The sequence below is a fragment of the Taudactylus pleione genome, unplaced genomic scaffold (assembly GCF_031769625.1).
Source record: "Taudactylus pleione unplaced genomic scaffold, aTauple2 ptg000120l, whole genome shotgun sequence".
In the NCBI taxonomy this organism is placed as follows: domain Eukaryota; kingdom Metazoa; phylum Chordata; class Amphibia; order Anura; family Myobatrachidae; genus Taudactylus; species Taudactylus pleione.
This window is the reverse complement of record NW_028284522.1, coordinates 12,348,197-12,373,232: the sequence shown is the minus strand read 5'-3', so window position 1 is coordinate 12,373,232 and position 25,036 is coordinate 12,348,197. Positions and strand designations below refer to the sequence as shown.

Genomic DNA, 25,036 nt, shown 5'->3' with positions numbered 1-25,036 from the left:
GTGTGGCCTCATGGGTAAGGGCCATGACAAATTTGATTTGCCCCGTATGATGATGAAGGGGTACCAATTCTATTGTACCACTGTTATCCAGGTGTCACTGCCAAATACAGTGTGATAAAAGAGGGTGTGACTGAAGGTGCTTGGGGAGGTGGTCAGATGGTAGGGGAGTCAGCCATAGAGGAAATAGGGCCAGGCAGGAGATTCCGGGGATAGAGAGGAAGCTACAAGTGAGAATGATTATAAATAGAATATTGACAGGCCCAAATAGCGCCCCCTGCCCTGCCATAGGGACTGCCCCATGCAGCTGCTTTCTCCCGGGGCTTTGCAAGTCTGTAAGAATGAACTGGCAAATTTAGTTTGAACATCACTTTAAATGGCTGTAGAAGTGATGTAAGAGCAGGATGACCATTAGAAGACACCGCCCCCAAACATCTCTGCAATGTCACAAAGACATGGTTTACCGGATGGGGCAGTGAGAAAAGTACATAGAACGTGATTCAGAGTTGTACAGTGTTGCACAGCCACAGTGAATCGGAATACTATACTACTAATATGGTAATGCTGCAGGAGGCATCTAAGAGAAAAAGAAGCGTCCTGTCGGTATCACAGATCCGAGTGCTGCATCCCAATACGCAGCAATGGATCATCTGTGAGACCATCGGCCAACTGAGTAACCCTGAGGTTACTCATGTTGACCCCCCCCCCCCCCCGCAGCTCCGTTGCCGAAGCCAGAAGACGCATATCCCAGCTGCGACACTCCCGTTTTATGAAATGGAGGTCGGCACCACCCCCGCCACCAAACGACCGCAGCCTGTCAGTCAGGCTGCAACTCGGGGGGCACTGTGTGCGAGGACACAGGACACGTACTGCACCACCGGAGTTGTACGTATTAGGCCCATAGTCCTTGGTAATACAGCTGCATGGACAAGCCCCTGCGGATTCAACTTGGGCAATCAGCAGATTGGTTCGGTTAAGGTGGCATTTCAACTTTAAAGAAAAAAATAGATATATAAAACCTCACTAGGTTCTCCATGAAAAATGTACATACAGTATTTTCCAAATTTGACCAACCACATAATAAAATGTATTTTTAGTCTGCATTTAGATGAAATTCATTCCATCACTCTTATTCCCTGGATTTTATATATTGAAGCTATAAAATGCAAGGTTTCCAAGTAATAGCAGGTTTTACACGACATCCCTATATTAAACAGGTAATACAGACAATTTGTAGCAACAAAATAAATTCAAATGCAAAATGCACATATAAAAAAAAACAATAAACTGGTATAAGAAAATCATAACTTGAATGCCCCTGATTGTTCCACCAATTTAAATACTGTCTACCATTATAGTGTTCTTCCCACGTTATATTTCTTAGCTGGTTCGCCGGCAAAATTTCCCTACTGCCCAGCACTGTGACTCGTCCGAAAGTCGAGCTGCACTGATGGCGCGGCTTATAGACCATGTCACAGTGTAGCTTACTACTCAGAGCTGCCTCCGCCGCTTATAATGGCGTCCGGCAAAAAGAAACACTGCATTAGATAAAACCTGTAGTGCTGCACGCAGAAAAAGAGAGACAAATGCAAGTGCACACACTAACCATTCTGATCCTAATAATAATACTGCTAAATTGCATCCAAGAGGTTCTTAGCATAATAATGGCCATAATTATGGGCCTGCCCACCGCGTCCAACACATAGGCTTTCTTCTTTATTATTCTTTAATCCTTACTTCAAATCCCACACTAGTGTGATGCCACGGGGCGGTTCTGCTGGGTTGGCCTGGGGGGGGGGGGTCCCGTGCCCTGTACAGGAGTGTTAGGGACCCGCCTGATAGAGGTCACCTGGACGTGGTGGGCAGGCCCATAATTATGGCCATTGTTATGCTAAGAACCTCTTGGATGCAATTTAGCAGTATTATTATTAGGATCAGAATGGTTAGTGTGTGCACTTACATTTGTCTTTCTTTTTCTGCTTGCAGCACTACAAGTCTCAGCAGGTAGCACCTCACATTGTGCTTAGGGTGTGCAATCTATGGCCCCTCCCCCCTATGTATTAGATAAAACCTGTCTAATGTAACCCATACACAAACAATCACAATGAACGATTCCCACGATTCTCTGATGATTAGCAAAATCCAACATGTTGGAAATCCTAATTCGCAGATTTGGATAATCTTTTTGGTCAGAATTGGCAATAGCTGATCCCCATACATTGCTGTTTTTTTTTTTACAAAATCATTGGCAGAATGCAGAATTGTCCCGATTGATTGTTGATGTACGGGCACCTTTACACTCTCTGCTCCTCTGTCACAGAAATTAAACCAAAATGTTAATCTATAGATTTAAACTGGCAACATGTGTGTGTGGTACTGTACAAGCTCAACAAAACACACACACGCCTCTTGGACTTGGCAGCTGCTTTCAAATATGTAAACGTGTACAATTCAAGGGTGAGAGCTACAGCAGTCAGTAAACTTATAACATTACACAAGGGTGGAGTATACAAATGTACAGCTGGCCAAACAGACACACACGTATTTCTTTTCTTGTTTCTTAGCAAACAATGGAATTTCTCAAATGACAAACTTACAACAGACGCAAAAACATTACAATTAAATTTTAAATCGGATTTTAAGTAAAAAAAAAAAAAAAAGCCTCTTAGTTGAATCACACATTAGAATTGTCAACTAGCATTTTAGTGCACAGCTGCAGGGTTGTTATACTTTAATTGTGTTGTTACAATACACAGTACACACTTCAACCAGTTTCATTCCGATTCTGCTGGGTAAAATGTAACATAGAGCCCCTTATCTTGTGGAAGGCATAGGGGAGAAATCAATTGTTTACTCGCACCAGCAGCTGCCGTCTAAAGGAGCGTACACACTAGACGATATGCTCCCTGAGCGATATCGTCTAGTGTGTCCCTGGCAGGGTGTGCTCAATGTCGTTCATGACATTGAGCACACCCGCTGAACGATATCATTACCGATATCGTTCAGCGCCTGGCTCTCTCCCCCATTCCCCAACATGCAGGCCAACCTGACGATATCGTCAGGTTGGCCTGTATGTTTACTCGATGAACGACAATGACGAACGACCCGCGGGAACGTGCATCGTCGTTATCGTTCATAGTTTTGATGTAAAAAAATGGACGATAAAGTGAACGACTGAACGATAACGTTATCGTTCAGTCGTCCACTTTAAACGCCCAGAGTGTACGCACCTTAACGTGACGGGAGCAATTCCATTTTTTGTATCACTGGGCGTGAGTGCCTCCTGAGGTGGCGAGCAGAAATCCATCCAAAGTCTGATTTTTAGGGCACCCAAACTCATCACATCCAGTAGTTTAGTGATTATGGGCCAGTGCTATTAGGGTCTAGTTAGTACCTCTAGCTGCTCTACACATAAGAGGGATCCCCACCTCTAAACGTATAAAGATTTATGGTTATGTGTAGGTGCTCTGTTGTATTACTGATAACTAGATATTGATCTATATGTTAGTAGTGTGGTATGCTCTTTGTCCAGATATTTCTTGTGTATCCTCAAATGCCAGGAGTGGCCTGTCTCTGTGTATAATTGTCTCTGTATATATGAGAGTCCAAAAATCTGTCGGTAGGGTGTTCTTATATGTGGACGTTCTGTCCTTTATATAGAGAGGTTCTATGGGCAATAACTTGGGGCTGGTTGTTCCTATATTTGGTACAATTCCTCAGTTTAATTCCCAGATATCATGTGTCACCTTGTTATGGACTACATAATCTTCGCCACCTCCAATGTTGTTGCACATATGTGTACGGTCCCTCCGCCTCAAATAAAATACGCAGTATCAGGAACTTAAGGACACTAGTATGCAACTGTCGATTAAGGTAAGTATTGTCAAACTTGCCCAGATTCTGTCGTACTGCTGCTGGTCTGTGGTCGTGCCATATGCGGTCTGCTGCTGCATGCGTGTGAGGGGGGTGGTGTATAGTGCAGATAGGTGTGGACAACAGTGTGGTAGGTTAAAAGGCTAAGTTATTGCTAATACAAGAACCATACACCACACCTAGGATAAGTGCTGCTTGTATATGACCATCAATACATACATTACAAAGGTAAAGTCATAAACTTCAAAGATAAAGACCATATAACTAAGGTATATTCTATAAGTTCAATCGTTCTTATAAATGTTGTTTTAATTGCATAGTTTTATGTGCCCATAAACAGAGCTTAGCACAAAAGGCATTCCATTGAAAATAATGGGGAGAGCCCAAGCTCTGTCCCGTTAAAACACAATCCAAAGTCGGGTTATTTTATGTTTTGCTATTTGGTGCAGGATCTGAGGCATTATTGCAGACAGCCAGTATTCAGCAAGGCTAAACCAATCTATATAGCGGTTCCCACTAGGAGTAAATATTTGTTAGACCGTGGTTGTCATCGTGTCACCTAACCCACGTCGCACTCATGCTATTAGCCAGAAAAGAACTGCATTTTTGTTAAGTTTCCTCATTTTTATCACATTCAGAAGTGATCTATATTGATGCCATATGAATAACATGACTTCTCTCATAAATCCTCCAATGGTGTTCCCCTCATCAGCTCTATGCTGATGATACTCAGATCTACCTTTCCTCCCCTGACCTTTCTCACTCTCTCCTCACCCATATCTCCAACTGTCTCCCTGCTGTCCCTTTCTCGATGTCACATTGCTTTCTTAAACGTAACATGTCTAAGACTGAGCCGATTATCTTCCCACCCTCCCGAATAACCTCACTTACCACAATTTCATTATCAATTGACCACACAATATCTCCTCTAGGCCCAAAGTGCGCTGTCTTGGAGTTATCCTGGACTCCTCCCTCGCCTTCAAACCACACATTCAGCACCTCTCGCAGTCCTGACGTTTCCATCTCAAAAATATTCCAGGATCAGACCCGTTCTCACACAGGATGCTACTGAAACCCTCATCCACTTACTGGTCATCTCTAGATTGGACTACTGTAACCGCCTCCTATCTGTACTCCCTGACTCCCACCTCTCTCCACTCCAATCTGTCCTCCATGCTGCTGCTCGGTTAATCTTCCTCTCCAAAAATTCTACATCTGCCTCTCCTACAAGCCCTACACTGGCTCCCCTTCCCCTTCAGACCTCAAGGTTCTTACATTCACTTACAAAGCCCTCACCCAATCCTCTCCTATTACATCTCTGACCTCATCTCCCTTTACACTCCTGCCTGCCCTTTGCTCAACAAATGCACGCTGCCTCTCCTGCCAACTGATTACTTCCTCCCACTCCCGCCTCCAAGATTTTGCCTGTGCTGCTCCCTACCTCTGGAACTCTCTACTTATTTTCAAACAGGCTCTCAAGACCCACTACTTCATCATAGCCTTCCAGCTCTCATCCTAACCCGCTACTACAAGCTCCTTCCTCCCAGTATACCCCATCTGTGTCACACCTGTTTGTCTACCCCTCACCTTTAGAATGTAAGATCTCACAAGCAGGGCCCTCTTCCCACATGTGCTTCTCCTTACTTATACTTTCATCTACTCCTAACTCCCCACAAGGGCACCTAGCACTTGGTTGCTGATACCCTGCTGCTTATTTTGAGTCTTATGATCGCTAATGCAGCAATGTGTATAAATCTTGTCCTTATCCTGTATTGTACTGTAAGTTTTTCTTGTTCACTTATTTATGTACTTTGTAAGGCCCACAAAACACTTGTAGCACCATATAAAGAATAATAATAATAATAAGTACACAGCAGTTCCACTGAGCGCCTGGCAACCTAAAAACTATAGCAAACTGTTTGCATTCCTCCCCTTGGTGCTAATTCCAGTGGCGTTTTAACAAAGGAGGAAGCCTATGTGCCAGTTTTTGTGTAGGCCCCCCACACGAGAAAAAAGGTTCCAGCACATGCACAGAAGATAGTAAGAAGTCTAGTGCTGCACAAGAGACCATGCTATCTACCGCGCATGCACAAGATTTCTGCCAATTTCTTCAGAAATATGACGCCAATATATGGAACTTGTTCTGGGATGCAATGTGTGTGCGGCATAGTCCTCCTTGATCCAGGAGCCCATCTGTACCGCACACCTTACACCCATTATAGATGGCCCCTGCGTATTCCCATGTTTTCTGTAGACAGTGAGGTCCTGTGTGAGGTCCATCTGATCACTGTCATTTTACAAAAAGGGGTAGTATTCTAATGTAGGGCACTCAAATAAGCAGTATCTCCTAAGATTTAACCTTTATTACATTCATTAAAAGAGAATTATAAAAACAGAATGTGAAGTGATGTGTAACGTGTGTAATTTATATTGTCAGTTAAAAAACGGACACCTCAAATATAGGGTATTATACCCCAGTCCTTAGAGTGTGGGCCTTATTATTATCCAGATCAATTATTTACCTCAATTTATTGGTGGATACCTCTCCAAACCCTCTATACCTGAAAATACACTCCTATCTGCTAGTGGCTCTTATGTATTCTTAATCCTGCTGGTTACTAGAACGAAAATGTCATGCAACTACACATTGTAACTATTTCTTCTGTTACAACAGTGGTTCCCACCCACACTTTCTTGAATCACGGCGCCCTAGAACATCAGCATTTTTCCCACTGCACCCCTAGGCCAAACTTTTGTTATTGAGAAATTTAGCAAAAATTATTCAATTAAATAAATAGTGTTTACCTGTTACACTTAAGGTGCATACACACTAGACGATATGCTCCCTGAACGATATCGTCTAGTGTGTCCCCGGCAGGCTGTGCTCAATGTCGTTTATGACATTGAGCACAGCCGCTGAACGATATCATTAACGATATCGTTCAGCGCCAGGCTCTCTCCCCTATTCCCTGACATGCAGCAACCTGACGAGATCGTCAGGTTGGCCTGCATGTCAGCCCGATGAACGATGATGACGAACGACCCGCGGGAACGCGCGTCGTCGTTATCGTTCATCTTTTTGGGCTTAAAAATGGACGATAAAGTGGACGACTGAACGATAACGAGAACACGTTCCCTCTATCCTAGCTATATGGCACTAATGTGTCTAGTGTCACTTTGGCCAATTTACAATTACAGCAAATTAGTGGGTGTGTACATCACCTTCTCAAACAGATATATAGTATGACCCTTATATTTGTGGAGTAGTGATCTTTATATCAGATCTACTAGTTAGTTTTCTTGCTGTGCCAGCTATAGTCCATAGGGAAGTGTCACAGCAGAGTATGTTACTCCTCCTATCTACATATAAATCATTGCTGCAGTGCCTTCTGGTGATTTGTTATCAAGTTAAGTATAACCCTAGATTATATAGCCTGTTAATTTAAGCAGGGTACACACTGGCAGATATATTGGCCGATTAATTGATTGGCCAATATATTGGGTGCCCATCGGCAGTGTGTGTACCAGCGATATGTCTGAACGACATCGTTCAGACATATTGCATCGGTTGTGCTGCACAGCCGATGTCCAATATATCGACTGACCGCCCGTACACTTGCACCGGCAGCCATGGGGAGGGGGGCACAAAATGCACCCAGCCAGGGGGACCCGCCCCTCTCCAACACACAGAACATAGATCATGGTTGTTCAGTGTGCATGAACAACCATCATCTGTAGATATATCTGCAGATATCTGTTCAGTGTGTACCCAGCGTAAGGCATTCAGTATGTCTGAGGATCCTCCATTCAACGGGCACACTGATCTAGGTTCGCCTACTGGCAATTACTGAATAAGGTTTCGTGTTAACTAGTATATCATTCTTCTATGTCTCAGGTACAACATAACCCTGCGTGTGACCCTGTTATAAAAGCAATGTTTCAATAGAGGATAGCACATTGGAGAGTGTCATTGTATTACTGTTATTTCATATAGCTGCTGCTGTCAGCATTAAAGATAAATCCCCAAACTCTCCAGACCGGGAGCCACACTACACAACAGGTTCATATACACATCAATGTCATTACGCACATAGCAGGAGGGATTGCTGCAAAATGAAAAATAAATGTATTGCTATCTGCCTAAATTGAAGCTAGCTCGGCCATTATTAACACTAATAGGACATATACTGTAGGTGTCCGTCAAACTGGGTCAGCTTGACATACGTTTCGCATCCACGATGCTCTGTCAAATGGAGTCACTGTCATTTTAGCTTTGCATGTGCACTATAAAGGACTAAGTAATATGCTGGATCTTTGCAAAATAAAGGGTGATAACGACTTATAAACAGCAGACACTATATGCAAAGAACAATTTAAAAAAAAAAAAAAAGTTATTGTTAAGCCCTAACAATATATTTTGTTACATTTACAAATAACTATTTTATTTGCATTGTTATTGGTGCATGTGATTTTGAAGTGTATCTGTAAGAGGTTATATTTTCATTAAATGGTTACGGATTAACCATGGATGTCCCTGTAAATAAATGCTAATAATAGTGTCCTGCTCAAATAAAAGCATAGATCAGTGGAATAAGTCATCCCGACAATAACTGCTAATTATGTTGATCCTGGAAACTAGTGGGGTACACACTAGATGATATGTCGGCCGATCCGGCCGGATCGGGCACATCGTCTAGTGTGTACCCTCAATGTCACTGACGATGCGCGCTCCCGCAACTTTCACAGGGGCCATGCTGCCGAATGCTGCATGGCCACCATCATCGACAAGTGTGTATGCACTTGCCAATGACGGTACCCCGCCGGGTGCCGTCACTTACGAGGTCGGTGCATACTAGATTTAAGACTCTAGCCTTAAGAGTGTGTGGGCCACAGGAAAAAAAATAAGTCTTATATGCAATTTTGAAAGGTTTATAATTAAGAAAAACCAACAGTAAAATTTAAGCAAAGAGATATCAAGTATTGGGAAGAAAACATTAACTTTAATGTTTTCTTCCCGATATTTGACATCTTTTTGCGGTCACCAATTTTCCAATTTCAGGAGAAATCTTAATGGATGTGATAACTTTTCAAACTGAACCAAGATGAAAGTCTGTCAGTCAACCTGGACCTAGCAGGAGACTTGTTTCCTGTCATTAATTAGAATAAATGCTCACACTGGTAGGTACTTCCCAACATGGAAATAATTTCACATGCGAACTTGCGAGTTTCTACAAATCACGCAGGCAAATACTTAGAAAAGTCAGGTACACCTGAATTTGAGCTTCAAATTTGAATCACATTGAATCTCAATTACTTCAATTTGCATATGAGTTGGCACTTTTTCTGTTTCAATTTAATTCACTTACTGCCCCCGTAGCCTCACACACACAAGCTGCCCCCAATTCTATAACTGTGAAAGGTAGGCAACAGCTGTGACTGCACAGACAGTGGCACTGGCAGCACCAGGCAGTATTTACAGGTGTGGTATTATGAGTGACTCCAGTCTCAGCTGCAGAGCTTGTTTCACAGGCACCTGTACAGAGGTCTGCGTGTGCAACAGAGATTCAGCTGGGAGCGCGGCGGGAGGCCTTGTGACCTCTCTAGCCGGCAGCGCGGTACCCCCTGAAGGCGGGCTTGCAGGAACACAGGCCTTGCGGTGTGTGTGGCGTCTTTCCCCGGTAGCTCTTTACTGTCGGAAGGCGAGATTGTGGGAGTGCAGGTCTTGTGGGGTGCGGCGTCTCTCCCCGGCAGCGAAGCGTGTCATCACGTGACACAATGACTGTTGGGCCGCAGAATATGTGTATATGGGCCCACACTGTCAGGCTGCATAACGTGCAATTTATGCAGGCCGCATGTTTGACATGTCTGCTGTAGATTGATTGTTTAGCCATATTATACTGTACCATCAATGGCAGATAAATCCTTGGACAATGTGTGTTAATCAAGTCATGAGGCCATACTTCACTAATGTTTGTCATTCCCTTATTTACCATTATTCTTCCATATTCCCAAGTTAGCACTTCTAATTGTCATTAGAACACATGACGAGCCACTCATTACTTGCTGCAAGCATCATAATCCAGGCATTTGACAATAAACTGTAACAGTGGAGGATTGAGGTCAATTCATTAAAATACACAGCAGGACAATCACCTCAAGCTCACTTTGGCCCTGATTAAGAGCGCTCGCTCTGAATCAGGGCCCACCTCCATTAATATGGAGCGTCCTCCTGGACGCTCGTATAGCTGTGGGTCACCACCCACAGCATATACGAGCGTGCAGGATGATGGTCGCGATGGTCTTGACCATCGCGACCATCGAAACTACGAGCAGAAGCCTGCGGTTGAGTTTCTCAACTGCAATGCCAGGAGTGATTTTGGCTCTATCAGTGCCAAAATCACTCCCACTGACATCACTAGTGATGTCAGTGGGGCCGGCTTCAGACGGTAGGCGTTCCCTTGGGAACGCCTCCGTCTGTCAGGCACGCCCCGGCACGTCCACCAAAGGGGGCGTGCTGCCAATCAACATCGACAGCACGCCCCCTTTGATGAGACACTACAAGCGAAGGAAAGTCCTTCGCTCTTCGCGTCTCGCGCATGCGCACGACGGAGCTCCCTCCGTCGTGCGCATGCGCAGACCATCGACCCACTTGCGAGCGGACAGACGCTCGTGAGTGGGTCTGAATGAGGGCCTTTATCTGTTGTAAAAGCCATATTGTACCAAAGAGTTTAAATATGTCAGTTTTGTGTTTCCTTACCATCAGCCTAATGCTGGGTACACACTGGCCGATCAATTAATCGGCCAATATATCTGCTGGCCGTAGGCCAGTGTGTACAGACGATATGTACGTGAACCGCGTCGTTCACAGATATAATGCATTGGCTGTGCTGCACAGCCGACGGCCAGATATGTCTGCAAACATATCTGTCCATTGGCTGCTGTCTGCAGACCGCCCGTACACACACAGCGCCAGCCGCGGGGAGGGGGGGGGCCCGCCCAACCTCCCTGCCAGCGGGACCCTTGGCTGCCGGATAGATGATGGCCGCTCAGTGTGTATGAACAACCATTATCTAAAGATATATATACAGATCACTCGAAAACAATCCTCCAACTCTAATAAAACAGTGATCACAAAAATAAATATCTTTAATCTAAGTGTCAAAAAATTATAAATTAAAATGTTAATAACAGCTGCTAGTACCAAAGATAGATAAGTGAAAATCTCCACTAATACACAATCCAAAAAAAACTGTGGAACAGCTCTAATATCAAACACAAACAAAAGAAAATCTGATATGGCAGAAAAATACAATAGTATAATGACATGTTAAAGATATACCAATGAGTTTGATAAAAAGTAGATTACAGTAGACAATAGAAAGTCAATCTAAAAATTCATCCAAATCAATATCAATATTGGAATACCAAATACAATACATGCATATCACTTTAAAAAATAAACACACGCTGCAACTTATTTGAAGATGGCCATCAATCATCAGATTAGATAAAATGCTGTCTGCAATACAATGAGTACTTATGAAGGTACCAAGTCCACCTTTCAAGTAATGTATGCGGCACTACAAGTCCTGGTATGTGCTTTAGGCACTGGTTTCAAATGAAGCAATAAGCACTGTAGTGTTTCAATAAATGATCGCTCTTAATATATATGAGGAACACAAAGAGTCCCAGCTGATAATATTAATTTGTACAATGTACTAAATAAAACTCAGGTCTGATAATAAAGCAATGTGAATTACCAGACAATGTTCCAGCTTGTAGATCGCTCCCAAGTCCAGGCAATATGCCGATGGCCACCCGGCTTATCCTCGCTGGCGCTCTCCGTGCAGTGAAAATCTCCTGCAGAACTATTAGTGATAATCCTAATACCGCAATGAGAATTGAAGGTCTCTCCAACCGTGGCAGTTTTTGAAGACATTACAACCGGACAGTTTAAATGAGAACATTGATTTTGAAACGTTTCAATAGCTGTATTCTAGATGGGTGGACCAACTTTAATAGATCTTTGTGGGTTGGTGTTCTAGTCAGAGCCGGATTTAGACCTCAGGCGGCCCTAGGCAAGATACCGGTTTGGGGTCCCCCTCCTTCAAACAATCCACAGCACTATATTTTTATTCCACTTTTACTATCCATGTGGACAACTGACAGCGGAAAAAATGCCGGACTTCTCGCATACCGGAGTTTTCGCCGTCATCGCTAGTTTTGCCTCCGGAAAAGTATCACGCTCGTCACCGTGATTCGTCCTATTCAATTGCAAAGGATGCAAGATTCCGCGTCCCGGCGAAACTGAATTCGGCGAAAAGTCCTGTCAAATTTGGAGAAATCAGCCTGACACCCCCCAAAAGATGCACTGACATGGTGGATCACTATGCTTACCCCCGAATAGCCCTGCTCGAGGTACAGTATTTGGGGTGCTAAATTGGTGCTATTTAGCGTCTTTGCACAAGTGGTGAAGAACAGCATTTAGCAGTTTTTTGCTTTTTTTTAAATAAGTTGTCCCTGCAAATTTGGGGTACATGAAAATGGGTGCAAGCATGTCTAAAAATCGCTAAAGTGCTTTTTAAATAATAAAAAACAAAAACGCACCTTCAGCATGCACCTGCAATAAAAAAAAAGCATGGGCATACTTGAGGGACCCCCTGGAGTCTATTTCGCTAGTTTTTAATTTTGTCCCCCAACATTGTTTTTTTTCGCCCCCAAAACGAAAGTACTTTTTTGGGGGGATCTAAAGTATTTTTGAAACTTATTTTGACGCAGTTTACCTTTTGGGGACTGTACCAAGGCTGCAGGGGTGTTCTCGCAACTTTGCACCCCAAATCCCCAATTCTGCACTTTTTTCCGCCTCCGTCCAGAGGCTTTCCCGCTGGTTACAAGGCGCAGACTTTTCGCACCGACGAAAGTCTGTGGAATTGAATGCGGGGAAAATTGCTCGTCTGGCCAAATTACTCCAACAGCGAGAACTTTTCGCCGATCTCAGCTTTTCGCCAGCAATTGAATATGGCCCATAGAGTGGGAATAGTAACCTGTGGCGAGCGAACACTCTGGGCCTCATGTTCTGAACCCATGTTCCCCCTGTTGTCACGGATCACAGATCCTGCAGCCCAGTTCATTTTAGACCAAACCCTCCCCTCAAAGCACAGACCCCCCTCCCCCCAAAGCACAGACCCATCTCTCCTCACACAACAGACCCTCTCAGCATAGACCCCTCACAGTACATAACCCCCCACCCCTCAGCACAGACCCCTCTCCCCTCACAGCAAAGACACTCACAGCACATACTCCCCCCACACCTCACAGCAAGACCTCCCCTCCCTTCACAGCACAGACCCCTCTTAGCATATACTGTAGACTTTCTCCCACAGAACAGACCCCACAGCATAGACCCTCACAGCACAGACCCCCCCATCCTTTTCAGCACAGACCCCCTAGCATATAGACTTTCTCTCCTCACAGAACAGACCCCTCTCAGCATAGACCCTCACAACAGAACCCCCCTTCCCTTTCAGCACAGACCCTCCCCCCTGCCCTCACAGACCCCTCTGAGCATATAGACTCTCTCCCCTCACAGAACAGAACACTCTCAGCTTAGACCCCCTCACCATTCAGCGCCTTTCTCCCCACGCCGCCAGCTCCAGCAAACTTATCAGTACATCATACCACAGACCTGCATGGCTCTTCGAGTAGCTCCAGTGGTCCAGCCTCCTTAACAGCGGCACAGTGGGGAACCGCGGCCGTCTAGGTTCCATAGCGGTAAGTCTGGTCCTGGTTATAGTTCAATTTCACTATTAACAATATATAGTGATTTTTTTTGTACTAACAATATTCTGAATATTATATTATATATATATATATATATATATATATATATATATATTGCTATATGGTTTTGGATTAACAACCAATTAGGGGTTTAGATCTCTTCTTTCCTATGCATGTACTATTATAAGCATTAGACTTTTTTATAATTAGTCAATTATCACTGCCCATATTGGTTAATGGTAAGACTCAGGATAATATTAAAGACAAGGACATGTTCTTGACAAAGGTTAACTAAACCGAAACGTTGCATGCAATATACTGTAGACAATTCTGTTCTAATTCTGTGAAAAGGACCTGCGAGAGCCACCGTCATTTGCTGGATTTGTATTTTGGCTTGGAACACGGAACCCTGGAGGGCACCTGGGCAAGTAATTTTTGATATAATATAACATCTTACTCTTTGATAAAGCCTCTATACAGGGAGAAACATATAATCTGTTTTCTGTTGCTTAAGCTGGGTACATACTAAACAATGGCCCTCATTCAGAGCCGGACGCTCTGAGCAGAGCGCACGCTCTGAATGAGGGCCGTCCTCCATAATTATGGAGCGTCCTCCTGGACGCTCGTATAGCTGTGGGTCACCACCCACAGCCTATACGAGCGTGCAGGTTGATGGCCGCGATGGTCTTGACCATCGCGACCATCGCCAGTGCGAGCCGGAGCCTGCGGTTGAGTTTCTATCAGAGCCAAAATCACTCCCACTGACATCAATAGTGAGGTCAGTGGGCCGGCTTCTGATGGTTGGCGTTCCCTTGGGAACGCCCCCGTCTGGGAGGCACGCCTCCGGCACGCCCACCAAAGGGGGCGTGCTGTCAATCAACATCGACAGCACGCCCCCTTTGATCAGACACAACGAGCGAAGGAAAGTCCTTCGCTCGTCGCGCATGCGCACGACGGAGCTCCCTCCGTCGTGCGCATGCTCAGTGCACACAATCGACCCACTTGCGAGCGGACAGCCGCTTGTGAGTGGGTCTGAATCAGGCCCAATGTTTGTACCCAGCGATACGACCCGTGCCCCCACCACTGGACTGACATATGGGCGGCCGGTACACACTAGACAATCCAGTGCCCAACCGCCCGATATGTCGGCCCATGCCGCATCCCGCTGCATGGGTTTGTCAACCACATCATCAGGTTGGCCTGTACGTAGTGCCAACCTGACAATGCAGCTAACGACCCCACGTTAGCACGCACCGCGCGACATAGAGCATACACACTAGACAATTTTGGATGATATTCGTTCCAATGCGTCAGAATCGGGCATACCATTCAGAACATCGTCTAGTGTGTACGCAGCTTAAGTGTCTGCATTGAATATATCTTCATGCTGCTCTTTCACATTTTTGCACTGTTGTACCCTCTTATTACAGCACAATTACTTCAAAAGATATCACTGTTGGAGAGACCCTCTGTTGTCAATGCGGCATTAGGACTATCATTAATAGTGGCGCCGGAGATATCCACTGCAAAGAGAATGGCAGCGAGGCTAAGACGGATGGCCACTGGCATATATGCTGGACTGGGGAGATATTTACAAGCCGGAGAGAGATAACTGAAACACTGCGATGATTATTGCTTTATTTGATACCAGTGCCTAAAGCACTTATTCTGGGACTTGTAATTATGTATAACATTACTAAAAGGGTGGACGTGCTACCTCCATCAGTACTCATAATACTACAGCCAGCATTTTATCTAGTCTGATTATTAATGGCCATCTTTAAATTACGTTGCAGCGTGTGTTTATTCTTTAAAGTGATATGCATGTATTTTATCTGGTATTCCAATATGGATATTTATGTGATACAATTTATAGATTGACTTTTTACTGTAACCTACTTTTTATCATTAAATTCATTGATATACTTTTAACGTGTCTTCATACTAGTGTATTTTTCTGCTCTATCAGATTTAGTTTTTTCCCGATATTAGCGCTGTTCCGGTTTCTTTTGCTTTGTATTGTTGTATTGTGTCTCCTTACAGCACCCAGGGCTACCTCCAACCCCAAATTATATTACACTTCTGTTAAACAAAGCTTCACCTACATTTATCTGTGTTTCTTATTAAGAAACATAGGTATTGTAATTAGTTTGCAGAATGATATGCCTGTGTTATAAGTCCATCCTATCCTTACGTTACATTTGCTTACAGTTACCTTTTATGCAGAAGTTCTCTCCTTAGGATCTAAGTTGTGTAAAACATCTGGCTCCAAGAACAATCAATAGCAGCTCTTGGTGTCTGTCTCCAGGAAAGTACAGTTCTAATTCTATCAGATGGCTCCAGACATTCACCATTAAAAGAAGGCTGCATTTGCTAAACACTCATGTGAGTATTTAGAAGGTTCTCAGTCAAGGATCAAGATATCCATTATAAAAGTCCTAACAGAGAGCTAACATTCAGAACAACACTGATGGGAACAAAAAGGTATATACTTAGGTCTCATGTAATTTACAGATCTAGCACAGGAATAGTGAGCTTTGTTTTAAAAATACAAGAAAGAGTGATGTCTGGTGGCAATGTACATATGTGTCCTCATACATCGAGTCTCAATACGCCACATAGCGCGGCATGCCTGGCGTGAGTGAGCCGCCAGATGCTGTGCTACTCTGCTAGCGTTGGGCATCTTTTTTGTTGAAAATTCGTCTAAGGCCCGTATTCAATTTGGAGCGAAAAGCCAAAATCGGCGCAAAAGTTTTGCCAATGACGTCATTTTGCCAGGTGAAAAAGTATTCGCCATATTCAATTTGAAAGACTTTCCGCCTCAATGCAATGTAATTGGCGAAAAAGTTTTGCCTATGAATAGCAGGCGGAAAAAAGTGCAGAATTGGGGTTTTGCGGTGCAACATTGCGGGAACCCCGTGCAGCCTTCAGACAGTCCCCCAAAGGTGAACTGCGTCAAATTTGTTTTAAAAAAAAACCTTAACACCACCCCAAAAAATCACTTTCATTTTGGGGGTGCAAAAAAAAAATATTGAGGGAAAAAGTTTAAAACTAGCGAACTAGACTCCAGGGGGGTCCCAAAGTATGGCCCACTTGTTTTTTCCTTTGCAGGTGCTTGCAGTAGGTGGTTTTTCCACGTTTTTTTTATAACTTTACTTTAGCAACTTTAATATATGCTGCCCCCCATTTTCAAGTACCCCAAATTTGCTGGGATAAGTTGTTTTCTGCAAAAAAAACCCCCTCCAAAATACTATTCTTAACCACGAATACAAAAATGCTATTTAGCACCTAATGAGCCAGTTTTAAAAACTCCAAATACCTTCAGAAAGCCAAATCGGGGGGAACCATAGGGAACCCCCATGTCAGAGAATCTTTTGGGGGGTGTCTGGCTGATTTCCCAAAATCAGGCAGCACTTTCCACTTGTTTCAGTTTCGCCGAGTACCGTTTTCGCGTCCTTTCAAATTGAATGCGGGGATGCGCGCGATACTTTTTTGCCTGCAAAACAGGCAAAGTAGGCGGTAAGTCCGAATCAAATTGAATACAGGCCTAAGTCGCAATGAGATGTGACTAGAACGCACCGGCAGACTGTGCTGATTAATATTACATGCAACATTTGTATATCTGTGTGCGACTGAGTCTGTAAACCTCGATCCATCCATAGATGCTTTTGTACAAAATTACTTTAAAAAATTACCTCCTTTCCGAGGTCCACAAATCGGGACTGTCCCTCCAGAATCTGGCCAGTTGGGAGATATAAGTGTAAACACAAAACGTTCATCTCCAGGATCCCCAACGCCTCAGGCAACTCCCTAGTAAAGCACTATCAAGGCTGCATAGAGCAGTGAATGTAAATGTTTGCTGTGGCTAGTCTATATCATATGTGAGCCACACCTATACTGCCTGCTTATATTTCTGTTTTTGTAACAGGATGGCTTCTTTTTGTGGGTTTCTTTTAGACAAAGGGCTATATTGGTAGAAGACAGTAGTCATTTAAAATAGCACTTAACTTGCTTAAACATGTCAAATATATAGAATTTACTACAGGAAAAGAGGAACTGTTCTGCATTTATATCATACCAGTCATCATTGCTAAAACGTACCCATGGCAACAGAAGTGTATGCAGCACTGTAGAGAGACTATGCCCCACTCCATGGTGTGATGGCATCTCATACCACTCAACCTTGTACAAACATATCCCCCCCATTTCCCTTGTAGCACACTCTCACCGCTCCCACCTGTGTAGGGTTACCACCTTTTCATTTTTAGATTCCTGGACTAGGGGGCCCATTCATGATGTTAATTATCGGGGTCCGAATGGACCCCGATAATTATCATTCTAACTCGCAGTGGCCACCAGAGCAATTCATCATTGCTCCGGCACGGTGGCAGCTGATGTGAAATTAGCTGCCCCTGCGAGCGGCTTCACTGCTCCTTTCGGAGCAGTGAATCTTTTTACTGCTCTTGTCGGAGCAGTGACGGCGGTGCGCATGCGTGACCTACAGGTCACGCACGCGCACAAGACCCGATGTCCGGAGGAAGGAGCCGGACAGGGGCGGAGGGATCCGAAAGGATCCCTTCTTGCAACCCGGACCTTCTTCCCCTAGGGAAGAACGGGTAGCGATCCACAAGCGGGGGTATTCGCCATCTGAAGATGGCGAATGCTCCTGCAGTCAAGCTTTGAAAATATAATATTTTCGGAGCTTGATGAATTCTGTCCCCATACTAGTGTATGGGGACAGCGGGCCATTCCGCAAACAGAAGGTAAGTAGGAGATATCTGTGATACTAGTGTATGGGGACAGCGGGCCATTCCGCAAACAGAAGGTAAGTAGGAGATATCTGTGATACTAGTGTATGGGGACACCGAGCGATTCCGCAAACAGAAGGTAAGTAGGAGATATCTGTGATACTAGTGTACGGGGACACCGAGCGATTCCGCAAACAGAAGGTAAGTAGGAGATATCTGTGATATTTCCTGCTTTACCCTCTTAATGAATGGCCCGAATACTTAATTTTCACAATTGCAGGTGAAAATGTGCTTTATCACCTGCTTTTATGAAAATTAAGTGATGATGAATAGGCCCCTAGAGCTGTGATCAGGGGACATGGCCAAAACCGCACTAGGGTTACAACTATTGTATTTCTCAGATTTCAGGCACCCACAATACCCTTTATGGGGCTTATTCAATTAGGCGTGAGAATAGCAAAATTCCTGCACTTGTGGGGCTTTTCCTGCAGGTGCAGGATTTTTTCTATTCAATTAGCTTCAGGGTTTTTCTTTTTTTTAGCACCTCCAGAGCAAGTCTGATTTTTCCTAAAATCGTTAATTTCCCCGCGAGGACTAATTATGCATATGGAAGTTTCCAAATGGCTTAATTAGACCTTAATTACTTACATTCCAAAGCAGTGTCTTCTGCTGCAGGGTAAGTATGTGAGTGCCGAAAGTTGCACTGCACTGACGTTTCATAGAGCAATGCAGCACAACTTACTGGCCACATCACAGTGCAGCTCACGGCTCTGAGCCTCCCCCGCGGGAAGGAGGATGCCGGCCTCCCCCTCTACCCCGGCCAACACTGTCATAGCCTCCGCCACTGGAAAGATGCCGGCTGCCTCCTTTACCTCGGCCCGACCCACCCTGCACTGGAGGAAAGCATTGCAGCCTTACAGTCTCCCCCTCTCTAACCACAAATAAGAGGGGGTGGAATCACGAAATGCTGCTGTCTACCCCCCTGTTCATGCCTTTTATATGCCATCACACCATTTCACAAGCATAGGTTGGGCTGCATGCAGGTTCTATCCAGCCCTGTCACAGCATTAGGCAGGAGAGGAATTAGAATATTGGAATACCAGCCCCAACCTATAATCTGGCTCTGACTATACAAGTAAAATGTCTTTTGGGAAGCCATTTGTGCTAGTGAAGCATATACTGATTATACATGGATTACCGCAATTGCTCACAGTTTCAAATTCTTTAATACAAAAGTATTTTTTCTATTTGATTTAGTTGCAGCACAGGTGATATTGTCCCCTAAAAAGTACAGGAACTCAGGGCTGGAGTGAGGGATGATTTATGATCATCAGCATCATGTCCCCCATATAGGTTGCTTAAGTGTAAGCCTGATTCAGAGGTGTTCAGAGGTGGACACTAATGCTGCCATGATTGCGTCTTTTTCCGCAGCACAATTGTGCCTTTATGTTAAAGTCGCAGTCGATGGAATTCGTACAGAGACGCACACCGGCTGCTGTGCTAATCCACCGCTTTTTCTAATAAGACACACCATCGGCCACATCATCCAACATTGCACCAGAATTATGTCGACAGTCAAAACGTCGACTTAGCATTTAGGCCAAAATAGTGAAATATGGTGAGTTGACATGCACAATGACATGATAACTGGGTCAACATGTTACATGTCGACATATCATCCAGGTCAACATTCCCACTGTCGACATTCTGGCTGTCGACATATAATACCACACCCATTACAAGAAGTCTGTGTTTCTTCATGCTGTGTTCCATTAGAGGGTGCTCCGGGCCATATGTAATAGAAATGGATAAATCTGAAATGTGCTTAGCAGCCCTGTAATATTAGGCATGAGCTGAAATGAAAACAAGTGATGGTACCTCTGCATATGGATGGCATTGATATCCAATATTTTGACATTATGAATATCCAAGCTCGATGCAGTGTGATATTTTAGATGTATCGGCTCACTCTATATATCATGTGGATCAATTCTTCCCGCTACAATATATTGTTCCTATCCCAGCTCTATCTCAGAGCATCAGCTCCGCGCCCTGGACATGCAGTAGAATGCAACTGTGCATGTTCCGTAACGACTATCGCTTCTTATCAATATTATTTTAAAGATTTTTGAATATGGTGATCCTATATCGATACAGAACGGCCAATTGGCCATCCATACTCCGGCAGCCTCACTCACAAGCTGTAAAATCAGCTACCTGAGTATAATTCATGCACCTACTTAAGTCCAACTCCTAGCCCAAATCTGGGCTTTCAAGTTCAGTGATGAAAGCAGTCATGACTCACACCTCAGTCCAGCCCACCCGCAGCCACAATATCAAGGAGGTGGTGGCAGCAAAGAGAGATGGCCATGGCAAAGAGACATCACCGGCAAAGTGCCTAACATGGGATTCCTAGACATTACCTCTCTATGGACTCTGGACAGCACTGCTGATTTCCAGACTGTCCGGATGAAGCCCGAATGGGTGGCATCCCTACATCTGTGACAACACATTTTTCTTTCTGCTGCCTATTTCATTATATTTTCTATACTCCACCTGAATCATTCTCTCATTTCCAACCTGTAGCAACACATTCTTCCCTTTCCATCTCAGGCAACACATTCTTTCCTTTCTCTGCTGTGACAACACATTCCCTCCTCTCCGGCATATGATAATACATTCTCTCCTCTGCCGCCTGTGAAAACGCATTCTTTCCTCTGCCTCCTATGATAATGTCATGGACTTGGGGTTCTTATCTGAGACTGGACCCTTAGCCTGGACTGAAAACGAAAAGAGAAATCTTGGAGGTTGAATAAGACTTCTGCTCATACACCGGAATGGACCAACAAGTGAGGAACAACTCCGGACCACAAACAGCGTTGAACCAGACAACTGGAAACCCACAAGCCAGCCCCTATTACCAATGAGAGGAACTAGGGGAGACTCAAAAACCTGTGAGTCTGACTGGAGATCAGTAAGTAAGGAACGTCTCAGGAAACAGAGTTGGGCGGCTCAGACGTGTACGCTTATTAAGGAACACAAAACCGGGACCCACACCTTGGTACCCAAGTCCGACTAAGCCACTGATAACTCAGCACAGACCTCAACTACCAGCAGATGGAACCAAGAGAATGAACCATCAATGGGTACTACCGATTGTCTGATGTGAGAGTCCATCTCAGAAGCTAATGTAATGTAAAGTCCGATGTATACTTGCTCAGAGGAGGCCAGTGTGTACCCAGCATAACAGAAACCGTAACCCCTAATAAGCCTGACTGATGAAGACTACATAACAGGGAACAGATGGCTGAGCTCCCTCTTATAACCTGGTCCAGTTCCAAAGGTGGTGTGGCCAGGGTGGCATTGGTTCCAAATAAGAACATTCTGTTGGATTTGGTACCTGCTTAATGGAAGACAGGCTCACAAAGGCCTGGGATTGCAGCAATCACCATATGAACATAAATCTGTCCCAACCCTGAATTAATGCATGAGTGTCTTGTTGGGAAAATGTTGATCAGCCCTGCGAAGGACGTCCCGCAAAATATTTGACCAACAATAGGTGCAACGTTTTAGTTTGCCTCCAGGTTACTTGGTGCCCTGATAACCCCAGGTCAATATAGCTCTGCTTGGGGACATGTTGCGGGGTCTTACAGTATCTAAAGAAACCATGTGATGACATTTAAAATTATGTAAAACAACTATCTTTCAAAATATAAACGGTCAAAACACAATACATCACGTATTACAGTACGGGCTGAGAGGGGATTCTAAGCACACTTCGACCTTACTGTCCAGATTACAATTGTTTAAAGGTTGGGAGGTACGCTATTGCTACTTTTTGTTCAATGCTGCAGATCACAGGGGTAGTGTAGTACATAGCAGCGTTCAGTAGTGATGAAACATGGTAATGATGCTTGTCCTGTTTCAAGTCATCATGGCCGCCTTTTGTTGATCCAATAGCAAGCTACAGAGCTACCTATCGTGGGCCCATTAGTAGTAGAATGAGGAATCCGCAGCCTTCCTTAATATGCACCTAAATATTTAGAATTCTCTTCTTCAAATTCTCTTAAAAGAGTCAAATGGAAATGAAGCTCTCAGCTGAGAAAACAGCTGTGAGGAGATTCTTCCAGTGTCTTTGTGCATAGTTCCTACCTAGAATTCACATGAGTATTTTACCCATTGGATGTGTACAGACATACATATGCAAAACCCTGGTCTTCCTGTATTGTGTAAGCCTGAAACATAAAACAGACAAAGACAAGGACTAAACAGAGGTAATTTATGAGGTGCTCAGTATTTGCCGAGTGCCTGTAGATTATTTCACACAAGTGTGTCTAGTACTTCTTCTCACTCATAACAAGAAGTACTGTCACCTGCTGGCTCATGTAACTGCCCCCATAAAACTCCCCTCTGTGATCTTTTGCATTTCCCATTGAAAATGTTAGTGGTGGAAAGAGTAGGAACATCACTGTAAGGTCCAGCACATAATACATCTGTGAAACACGCTGCTCACATATATTGCGTCGGCAGCACAGCATATGCGATACATATCGTGCACATCTGCCTGTGTGTACTGGCGACAGACCGTCCAATCCCAATGCTGGCCGCAGGAACCAGCATCAATGATGTCACAATCGGTTCCCGAGGCAAGACAAATCGGGTGGACGATTGGTAAGTGTGTTTGAACATATCGTTTAAGCAGAACACTTACCAAATTGTTGGACTGATTTGCCCATTGGGCAGCCAGCCGATCCCTCGTTCAGGTGTGTACCCCACATTAGCTTCAATTATATATCTTGAATAAGTCAAGAGAGTGAGGGAAAAATCTGGGCCTATTACGGTCATACATTTGAATGGTTTTATTACCTCGGTAAAAATTACCTTTGTATGTAAAACGTGCCTGGAAGTTGGAAAGGGAGTCCCATGGAGAGTATAGATTGGTAATCGCCACCTTCAAGGACTTGCAAACAAAGAGTTTTATTAACGAAGCAGCAACGTTTGTTAGACGCCACTTATCATTGGGTTGGAGCTGAAAATGTAAAACGGCACTTACTTTCAGTGTAAAGGCCTACATGCTTTATGCTGAATATGATTGCCGCTTTAAATTTTCAGCTCCAACCTGTCGCGAAGTGGCGGCTTATAAAAACCCATGCTTCATAAATATAGCCCAAATGCCCTGCATCTGCCTGCAAGCCTGGGAATGTCCCCTCCACCTTTTCATTGAATTTAAATATCTCAACCCACAAATTTTATTATCACGTTTTCATGTGGGGGTGAAATGAGACGCACAAGTGTGGATGGCTAAGATTTGATTGGACGCCTGCAGATGCGCTCATGTTCACAGCCTCCAGGCAACTTGCATACTATCTGAATGCATGCATAGATCATTTTCTTTATAATGGGTTCTCTAATCTCTTTGTCTTAAATTACTCATTACCAGGGCAATTGCACTATTTTATATACATGCTCAGAAAACACTTGTATTTACATCACTCTGTGTATAGCAAACACTAATTTAAATTAAATTATTTACTTGGTACAGATTAGTCCGATTCAGTCATAAAAAGTGTAATGAATGATTTATACAGGAGTAACTCTTGTCGTGCTGAGACTGTTTGAAAAGTTAATATTTTAGACAAGCAGAGAAAATTTAAATCCAGTGTTCACTAAGTATAATAGTGTAAAGTTAGGTACACATTAGACGAGTTGCAAACAGTGCGATATCGTCAGCGATTTCCCCTGAACTCCTGGGAGTACATACACACTGTGCAAGGTAACAAACAATATATCTTGCATCGTTTGGTGGTTAGATCAGTGGTTCCAAAACTGGGTGCTGCTGTGGCACCCTGGGGTGCCTCAGGGCGGTGGTTAAGTACTAAATAAAATAATTTTTAGTCAGTGTGATAGGCAAAACCAGTGATAATGGCTGCCAATTAAAAATATGTGGACAAAAAGAAGTGCAGTCCTGTCCACCACCACAAAACTGAACCTAATGGTGCATACACACGGGACGATAGTCAACGATAACGATATCGTTGAACGATCTCCCGGGTGTGCTGGATGATCGATCATCCAGCACACCACCAACAACGGCCAGCGACCCCTATAGTAACCTGGTCGATATCGACCAGGTTAGCCTGCATGCACGGTGGATTGACGATATAACTTTATCGTCCATACGTGCCCGCACATTGCAGGCCGTTGGTGGGTTGGAGGCACCGAAAAATGCACGATATGAACAATATCGTTAACGTTGATATCGTGCATTTTAATCGTACCGTGTGTACGCAGCATAAGGGTGACCTATAAGCACAATTTACTTAATTTAATTTTTGCTGAATTTTTCAATAAGAAACTTTTGGCCCAGGTTTGCTTTGGAAAAAATGCTGATACTCTAGGACGCCATGATTTTAAAAAAGTTTGGGAACCACTGGGTTAGATCATTAACTATATAATGTAGCCATATTGCCTGGTGGTTAGGTAGTGTGTATACACTGTGTAATCTGCGGCGAATCGTTAACGAGATTGACAGATCTTCCTGCATGTACAAAAGATCTGAAGAAGTGACGAACAACGCCGCAGGAGCCCGCATGGTACGTCGGAATTGGCCAAATGGTTCAAAATATCGTCTAGGGGCC

The 25,036-nt window shown here is 44.1% G+C and overlaps 1 protein-coding gene across 1 annotated transcript in view; it reads right to left on the bottom strand.

The window, feature by feature from the left end:
• The window catches only part of PXYLP1 (2-phosphoxylose phosphatase 1), a 122,573-nt gene that overhangs the window by 82,684 nt on the left and 14,853 nt on the right, over positions 1 to 25,036 (bottom strand). The window lies entirely within an intron of this gene.